Source organism: Salvelinus fontinalis, chromosome 34 (assembly GCF_029448725.1).
Source record: "Salvelinus fontinalis isolate EN_2023a chromosome 34, ASM2944872v1, whole genome shotgun sequence".
NCBI lineage: Eukaryota > Metazoa > Chordata > Actinopteri > Salmoniformes > Salmonidae > Salvelinus > Salvelinus fontinalis.
This window is the reverse complement of record NC_074698.1, coordinates 18,061,643-18,070,237: the sequence shown is the minus strand read 5'-3', so window position 1 is coordinate 18,070,237 and position 8,595 is coordinate 18,061,643. Positions and strand designations below refer to the sequence as shown.

Sequence of the window (8,595 nt, the reverse complement as noted above, 5' to 3'; positions counted from 1 at the left end):
TTCTTTTTTCCCCTTTTCTCTCCAACTCTCTCTCTTTCTCTCTCTGTTTCTCTCTCGCCGTCTCTCGTCCTCTCCGCGTTCTTTCCCTAACCATTGCTTGAGCCTTTGCCAACACGAGTAGGGCCCACCTATTTGGCAACAAGATGCCTGTAGCCCAGCCAATGCGTTAGCTTCAAGAGCTGAAAGGGAGGGAAAGGAGAAAGGAGGGGGGGGGGGTTAGTGGCAAAGAGAGGGAGAGAGCCGGAGAGAGAATGAGAGAGGGAGAGCGAGAGAGGGAGAGCGAGAGAGGGAGAGCGAGAGAGAAAGAGTGTACGCAGTCCTGTCCGACAGTGCACAATTTGCCAAATCGACAAGTTCCTATCTGACACATTGGCAAAGTTCAGGGGACATGTATTTCTCGTACACCAATCCTAGCTACCCTCAGTCTGCTTCCATCTCCAGTATGGCCGCCATTGCCTCATCTCACTACCCCCACCCTCTCTTTCTGCTTGCGTAACGCCACCTTGGCACAGGATGGCAAGAGAAAACACACCGCTCCAAAATCCCACCAGACCCCACAACCGGCAGCTGGTCTTGGATTTACCACAGGAACAAAGAGGGGGAAACAAACCCACCCTTTTTCCCACCCTCAGAGAAGATGCATCAATGTAACGCTGGGTGCTTTAAAACCAAAGCATATACAGTACATTGCATGTCTATTACGGAGGGTAAAAGGAGGAACACCAACATATCGAATAGGCAAACGAGAAATACAATGGTTGGAAATGGGTACTGTTCCGGTACAACTGTAGCTATGGCACATTCAGCCCAATCTCATCAACACCAGTCCAAAAACAGGAGAGTCGGCAGATAAATCATTGAGCTTTATTTCTCAAAAGCCTCCAATGACTGTTTCGTCCATGTTTGTGACTAATAATGAGTGCCTTGCCTCCATGATGCATCTCTTTCTTCTACAACTCCTGGACAGTTTGCAGAGGCATCTGTAACGGTCTGAATAAGTGGATGTCTGATTGTTCTTTGGGTTGGGTTTGCAGGGTTCGTAATTGCCGTAACATGGAAGAACGTCTCTATTTCTGGTCCACCATTTGCAACAAAGCTGATATAAAACACATTTGTATTAGTGCACGCTCACTCTGTACTACCGATATAATCTAATCTCTAGTTAATATGCTGCAGTATCATGCACTATTTCTGCTTAATCTTAGAATGATGAAGACTGCATCACACCAGCATTTAGTAGTTGGCTTCAAGATGGTCTGGCTCACACCCATCAACTGTCACAATGCACAATAAAGGACAATATATCCCTGGGTTTCTGTTCAATTTCTGTTGCTTTCTCTAATACCCATTGTTGCAGAACACAATGAGCATCTAACAAAAGACAGACAAAACTGACATTAAAATAAGAGGAACATCTCAATTGAAGATACACATACTTTATATGGTGAGTGTGTGTGAGTCTGTATGTGAGTCTGTGTGCGAGTGAGTCTGTGTGCGAGAGAGAGAGAGAGAGAGACAGAGAGAGAGTGCTGAGCAAATGTACCTGCATACGTGCATAAAATACAAAGACTCACACACACAAAAATAGCAGGATATTGATACAGGGAGAACAAAAGATGAGACACTATCTGGAAATCAAGACAATAACGGTTTAGGCCTTCATGAAAGAAAGGAGTGGTTTCCAGTACAGGGACCTAAGCAAAATAGACTAACTGCAAATGTTTTGTTAAAACCATAATCATCCTATGAACCACTACAGCAGATACAATTTAATCATGCAAATATCCCACATTCAAAACTGTGATGTGGTTTTCAAGGTCCAATGAAGCCGTTTTTATCTCAATATTATATAAAGTACATTACTGTGATTGTTTTCAATTAAAATGGTAAAAATATATTTTTTTAAATTGCATCTTAGCAAAGAGCAATTTCTCATTCAATAATTTTGCTAGGGCTGTCTGGGAGTGGTCTAAGTGAGGAGGGGAAAACTGAAAACTAGTTATTATTGGCAGAGAGGTTTGGAACTGTCTTCACACTGGGCACACACTGATTGAATCAACATTGTTGCCATTCCATTTGAATGAAATTATGTTGAACCAACGTGGAATAGACGTTGAGTTGACGTCTGTGCCTAGTGGGTTTGTTATTGGTCTATTAACTAATTTACCGCCAGGTGATGTCACATTGCAGGCCAAAACTCCATCCCACCAAATTATCATTATTTTCACAATTTCACAGTATTATTCCACATATTGTGGAAATATATAGAAAACACCTATTTATTTTTTTTACTGCACTTGTCCTTTAAGGTGTACAACCTTTATTGTCAGCAGTGCTCTGTTTCAATGATGATCTCCTACCTACCCACATACAATAACAAATAAAACCTCAGTAATTAGCTATATTTCTTTCCTACATATCTTCAGTATCTCCATCTCTTGTTTTGTTATTCAATAATCAATTATGTCAGCTAGCCACTGCTCCCAATGCATTTCTCTCTTTAGTAGCGGAATTTTGAAAACTGCAGCCTACCTCACCTCTCTATAAAAAATAAGCAAGTCCTATTTTCAGCCTCTTAATAGAGTAGGCAGTGTAAATCTGTGTTGGTGATTTATGGTATATCATCAAAATAAATAAATCACAGCACGTAGGGTGCCCACGTGGGTAACTGGGGGGCCCTGACTTGATTGGGTAACTGATGAATAAAAAAAATACAAATAAACTGCATAATAAATAAATGTGACTGGTCAAGTGTGTAAGTCAGGGGCTGGGTCTACTCTCAATATTCAAAATACACCAGAGAGCATAATTTAGCCACAGAGGATCAATAGTTTCTAAAAAAATAACAGTGTATTAAGTGTTATCACAAGCGCATACAGGTAACTGCCAAAATAAAGGAAACACCAACATAACGTGTCTTAAAAGGGTGTTAGGCCACCAAGAGTTGCCAGAACAGTTTCAATGCGCCTTGGGATAGATTATACAAGTGGACCTAAACCATGCCAGGAAAATGCACCGAACACCAAAACATATACTTTGTATCCCTCATTTACTCAAGCGTTTCCATCATTTTGGCAGTTTTCTGTATGCCTACAATCTGGAAGGTCGCAGTTTGTGCAGCATGCGTGCCAAATATGCAGCTTGCTGCATTGTGGCCATAGACATAGAAGGGTTTCGGAACCTCTTACTCTGGCAATTTGACTGTTAAACTCATGGATACATTAGCAATGGCTTCCAGTCCTGATTTGAATGAGAACAGCCATGATTATATTTCTATGGCTGGTTGCGGCTGTAGGTTTGCCTTTTGCACATTTCAAAATACAATCGCAGGAATAATGTTCAGTTTGGAAAACAAATACCTACTGCTGAAAAGAGAAGACTACTCTCAACAACTCCCGATTGCAGGCTCAAAATGGCCAGAAACAAAGACCTTTCTTCTGAAACTCGTCAGTCTATTCTTGTTCTGAGAAATGAAGGCTATTCCATGCGAGAAATTGCCAAGAAACTGAAGATCTCGTACAATGCTGTGTACTACTCCCTTCACAGAACAGTGCAAACTGGCTCTAATCAGAAAGCGGAGTGGGAGGCCCCGGTGCACAACTGAGCAAGAGGACAAGTACATTAGAGTGTCTAGTTTGAGAAACAGACGCCTCACAAGTTTCAACTGGCATCTTCATTAAATAGTAGCCGCAAAACACCAGTCTCAATGTCAACCGTGAAGAGGTGACTCCGGGATGCTGGCCTTCTAGGCAAAGTTGCAAAGAAAAAGGCTGCTGTTTTTATTTACAATTTACATGATTGGCCTAAATCTGCTGTTTCCAGCTACAATAGTAATTTACAAAATGAACAATGTCTACACTGTATTTCTGATCAATTTGATGTTATTTTAATGGACAAAAAATGAGCTTTTCTTTCAAAAACAAGAACATTTCGAAGTGACCCCAAACTTTTGAACGGTAGTGTATATATATTGTACAATATTAGGAGGATATATATGAATTGTATATATATCCTCCTAATATTGTACAATCTGTTGTTGAAACTACCACAACACAAAAACCACAGCACTGGTTAGAGGACAACCTGCAGAACACAGTCAGCTACAGTTTGGAATGTTGTATTTTGATTCGGGGGTCACCAAAACATAAAGAGAAAGGCAACACTGTTTTGTCAATCACTCATTGATTATCACATTGAAATCAATTTTGCGAGAGGGGGGATATGAGGTTGCACGTAGCAGTTGGAACCGGTTCAGGGACTAGAACCGCAAACCGGAAAATAAAGAAATGTTTTGAGGAACAGAATCAGAACTGTGAACGAAAGTGATCTATACTGTTCCAAAACAGAACCGGTTAATAACGTTATTTTATGTTCTGGGCATTTTGCAACAAATCGCATATGCAAAGCACCTGTCACTCAGAAATGTATTCCAGTGTCTGCCTGCCAGCTGAAAATCTTTGCCAGTGTGTGTGTGTGTATGTGTGTGTGTATGTGTGTGTGTGTGTGTGTGTGTGTGTGTGTGTGTGTGTGTGTGTGTGTGTGTGTGTGTGTGTGTGTGTGTGTGTGTGTGTGTGTGTGTGTGTGTGTGTGTGTGTGTGTGTAGGCCCCTCCCCTCCGAAGAAGCAAAGTCTAGATTTATTAAAAAGGTAAGACGTTTTTATTCTGGTGCCGCTCTGCACACACAAGCTTGTTAGCTAGCTAGTGAGCTGTTCCAATGTTAAGCCAACTTTCTGAAGTTCAAAGACATTCAAAGTTCCTCCATAGAAGCTGCTCCTCCATAGGTATAATTATGTGGGCCTAATTCAGATAATGCATGTCATAACAACAAGATGCCCAGCGCTTCAACTCAAGCCTCCCCATCCAACCACTCTCGTTCTCTCCCCACCTGCAAAATTTCAGTTGGATCTCACACACGACACATCTCGTGTCTCTCCAATGCATGTAAATAGCTTGCCCGCTCCATAGCAAGCTGCTCTATCCCCACTGATTGGTGAAGTAATTTAATGTTGAGCTAAATGTAAGAAAATGACGATTTCAGAGGTTTAAAAGGGAACCGAAAGGAACAATTTAAACCATTACATACGCTTGTATAATGTAGTAACACATACTGTCCACATCATAGAAAGTAGCGTCATATACATGAATTAGATATGGTAAAACAATTCTAGATCTTAATTTAGGATGATAGTAAATGATGCAAACTCACAGGTTTTTTCAATAATCACATAGGCTATATTTCTCACTAGTTGAACCATTTAAAGATTTTTTTTAAATGCTCCTGAGCACAATTTTAGCCAGGCGCTCTAAACTAGAGCATCCATAAAGTCTGTGCAGCAGACTGAGCGTTTGGTATCCCTCATATAGAGACAGTCAAAATGCAGCACAAGGTTTGCAGCAAGTAGCTAGCATTTCTTTATGAATACAATTCATTCAAATGGTGCCAGAACACTTTACTGTATGTAAAACATTCTATTAGCTCTCTGTTGCAAATCATGTTAATAACTTGTTGTTTCAACTGACAAATCCATCCATGCATTGTGAGAGTAAAAACATAAAACCTATAGACCTTTAATATGAATAAAACACTAACAGTTATGTTGTTCACAGCTATATTTCTTAAACCATTTGAAAACCTTAGGGCCTAGGCTTCTGCCTTCACATTGGCAACACACGCTAGCCTACATTGGCACCATGTTATATTCTCCAATGAGAGAAGGTACAGTCTATGGATATCAATAATTGTATTTTTTAAAAGCTAAATGTGTTATAATACAGACATTTTCGTTAATTTACATGATTGGCCTACATTTATTTACTCACTCAAAGAACGTCTAAATGGCTCCTCTCAGGCTACCTGCTGAATTGCTTGAGCTAGCCCTGCCATTTTTATCGCTATTTTCAACCAGTGTCTCAAATGGTTACCTTTGTGTCTCTCATTTCATTTATTTTCCATCATTTTCAATAACATGTCTGGACTGACAGGGAGCAGAAACATGCTGTGCGGACGCTCTCATTCAACGAAGACTTGACCCCACCTAGACCTGCTGCTCGTGACTGTTCCTAAAAGACCGCGAAAAACATCAGGCCTACAGACCAGTGTGAACTCTTAACTAACAACACCACGATGCCTTGTGTTACAACAAGCAGACAGGCCATGGTATGATATAGGCCAAATGCCACAATAGTGATTTCACATATTCACAGTAGACTACATTTCAAAATATGATGATCTAGCCTATTGAAAAACATTTCAAACTCATTAAAAGTAGTGAAGTTAAGACTTTGGCCAAGACAATTAAACATGCTGCCACTGTTTTTTCCTCGCGCGGCACTTACAATATTAATGCTTAAAGAGTGAAGACATCATCATAGGAGTCTGCCAAGAGGACGATGGAAATGAAGGAGCTGGAAAGACTGGTTGGCACTCCCGCCAGCGAGCCATTTGTGCCACTTTGTCACCGTCAGTAAAATCCAGTTTCAATTAATAATAGCAGAATAAACCCAAGCACCTACAAATAAATGCAGCTAAAATCCAAACTGGCAGGCTAAAATCTACTAAATTTTACAGTACAATTGGTTGCATAAATATGTATAGGCCTAGGCCTTGCCTAGGCTGTATAGAAAGTGATTAATTCACGGATGGAAAATCTATTGAATGGCCAAACTCATTAGTAAACTATATTTCTCCCTGTAAGTGTTGGGAATAGTGTGCAAATACTTCAGTGTGCTTATAGGCCAGTTGAAATGTGTTGATTTGTTAATTCAAGAGAATATTGATTGGGATATGTGCCCTTTCATGGGAGAGCAATTGCCTATATATTTAGGCCTATTCAAAAACATGACATAAAACATGTTAATCAATAGCATACACACCAAATATAGCCCATTTAACCTACTCAAAAACCTTAGTTCCAAGTTGTGCGAATATAATATTTTAGCAGAGGCGAATAGTCTGCACTCACATGGAACGTGTTATAGGCAACTCTACCTGTTGCCTCATACAAGTTAAACATGCAATTTATACAAAAATAAAGTGTTCAGTTAAACAAATAAAATAATTCGTATTGTATTAACATAACAGAAAATGTTCAACGTGTTCAATGTTCAACGTGTTCAACTATATCCATGGAGAAACCCTTTTGGCCTTATATTTCTCGATTCTTTTCGCGTCTGGATGACATGAGACCTGGCATGTGCAGATGAACTCTTTCACTGGCATTTTAAAAGAAGGTCTACATGGAAAATCAGAAAACATTGAACTCAGGGTTGACAATTACTCCTGAGGTGCTGACTTGCTACACCCTCGACAACTACTGTGATTATTAGTATTTGACCATGCTGGTCATTTATGGACATTTGAACATCTTGGCCATGTTCTGTTATAATCTCCACAGAAGAGGACTGGCCACCCCTCATAGCCTGGTTCCTCTCTAGGTTTCTTCCTAGGTTTTGGCCTTTCTAGGGAGTTTTTCCTAGCCACCGCGCTTCTACACCTGCATTGCTTGCTGTTTGGGGTTTTAGGCTGGGTTTCTGAACAGCACTTCGAGATATTAGCTGATGTAGGAAGGGCTATATAAAATAAACTTGATTTGATTTAATTTGATTTGATAAATTAGACTGCTGTATAAATTAGTGTACATTTTTTTTCATAAAAGAAACATATGCCTGGTTTTATTTCAGACAGAATATAGGCTTTGCTTTCTACATGGATTGGGAGTTTCTATGATGTTTTAGTTAGGTCAGGACTATGTGTCAGTTTTTCCAATTTCTTGTCTATTCTCTTCATACATCAGCAGGCCTACTTTGGAAAAGTATTCCGAAGTTAAATCCAGAAAGTTGTTGCAAAGTGTGTTGCTTGTACATTTCACTTATTTTAAGGAACGCCGCCAGCACCTGTATGCTACTGGTCACTTTAATAATGTTTACATACTGTTTTACTCATTTCATATGTATATACTGTATTCTACTGTATTCTCGTTAATACCACTCTGACATTGCTGTTCTTAATATTTAGATATTTCTAAATTACATTATTTTACTTTTAGATTTGTGTGTATTGTGAATTGTTAGATAATACTGCACTGTTGGAGCTAGGAACACAAGCATTTCGCTACACTTGCAATACATCTGCTAAATATGTCTATGCGACCAATAACATTTGATTTGATTTTATTTTGATAAGGAAATTTATAAGTATAAATGACATAGGCCTATGTCTAGGCTAAGTGTGCGACTTTCGTTGATATGAACATATTCAGCAAATTCACTGGCAGAGAAAAACTTTTAGGTTTGGGGAGATATGAGGTAATGAAATCATTTGTTGTAAAATAATTAAAAGAGTCCTTATGTTTTCGATTTTGATTGCTTCATACAGCGGGAAATTGAAGAGATAAAGGCTAATAATCGAAAAACCAACAAACACCTTTAAAATCCCAGAATGTGCTCCTTTATAGCCTAACTAAAATATATAATTTATACTCATATCACTTTTCAAAATCTAAACCTTTTTTTTCGTTGTTATCTTCAAATCCGCAATTTTGTATGGGTTAAGCATTTATTTTATTTTATTTCACCTTTATTTAACCAGGTAGGCCA

The 8,595-nt window shown here is 39.2% G+C and overlaps 1 protein-coding gene across 10 annotated transcripts in view; it reads right to left on the bottom strand.

The window, feature by feature from the left end:
* The window catches only part of LOC129833381 (nuclear factor 1-like), a 71,755-nt gene that overhangs the window by 2,307 nt on the left and 60,853 nt on the right, over positions 1-8,595 (bottom strand). The window contains exon 1 of one of the 10 annotated variants that reach the window (XM_055897948.1): positions 1-333. This exon is cut by the window's left edge and continues 668 nt beyond it. The exons of the other annotated variants lie outside the window; for them this stretch is intronic. The gene's annotated coding sequence lies outside the window, so the exon portion shown is untranslated. Of the gene's footprint in view, positions 334-8,595 lie in introns of those variants that run through there. 10 annotated transcript variants of the gene reach the window in all.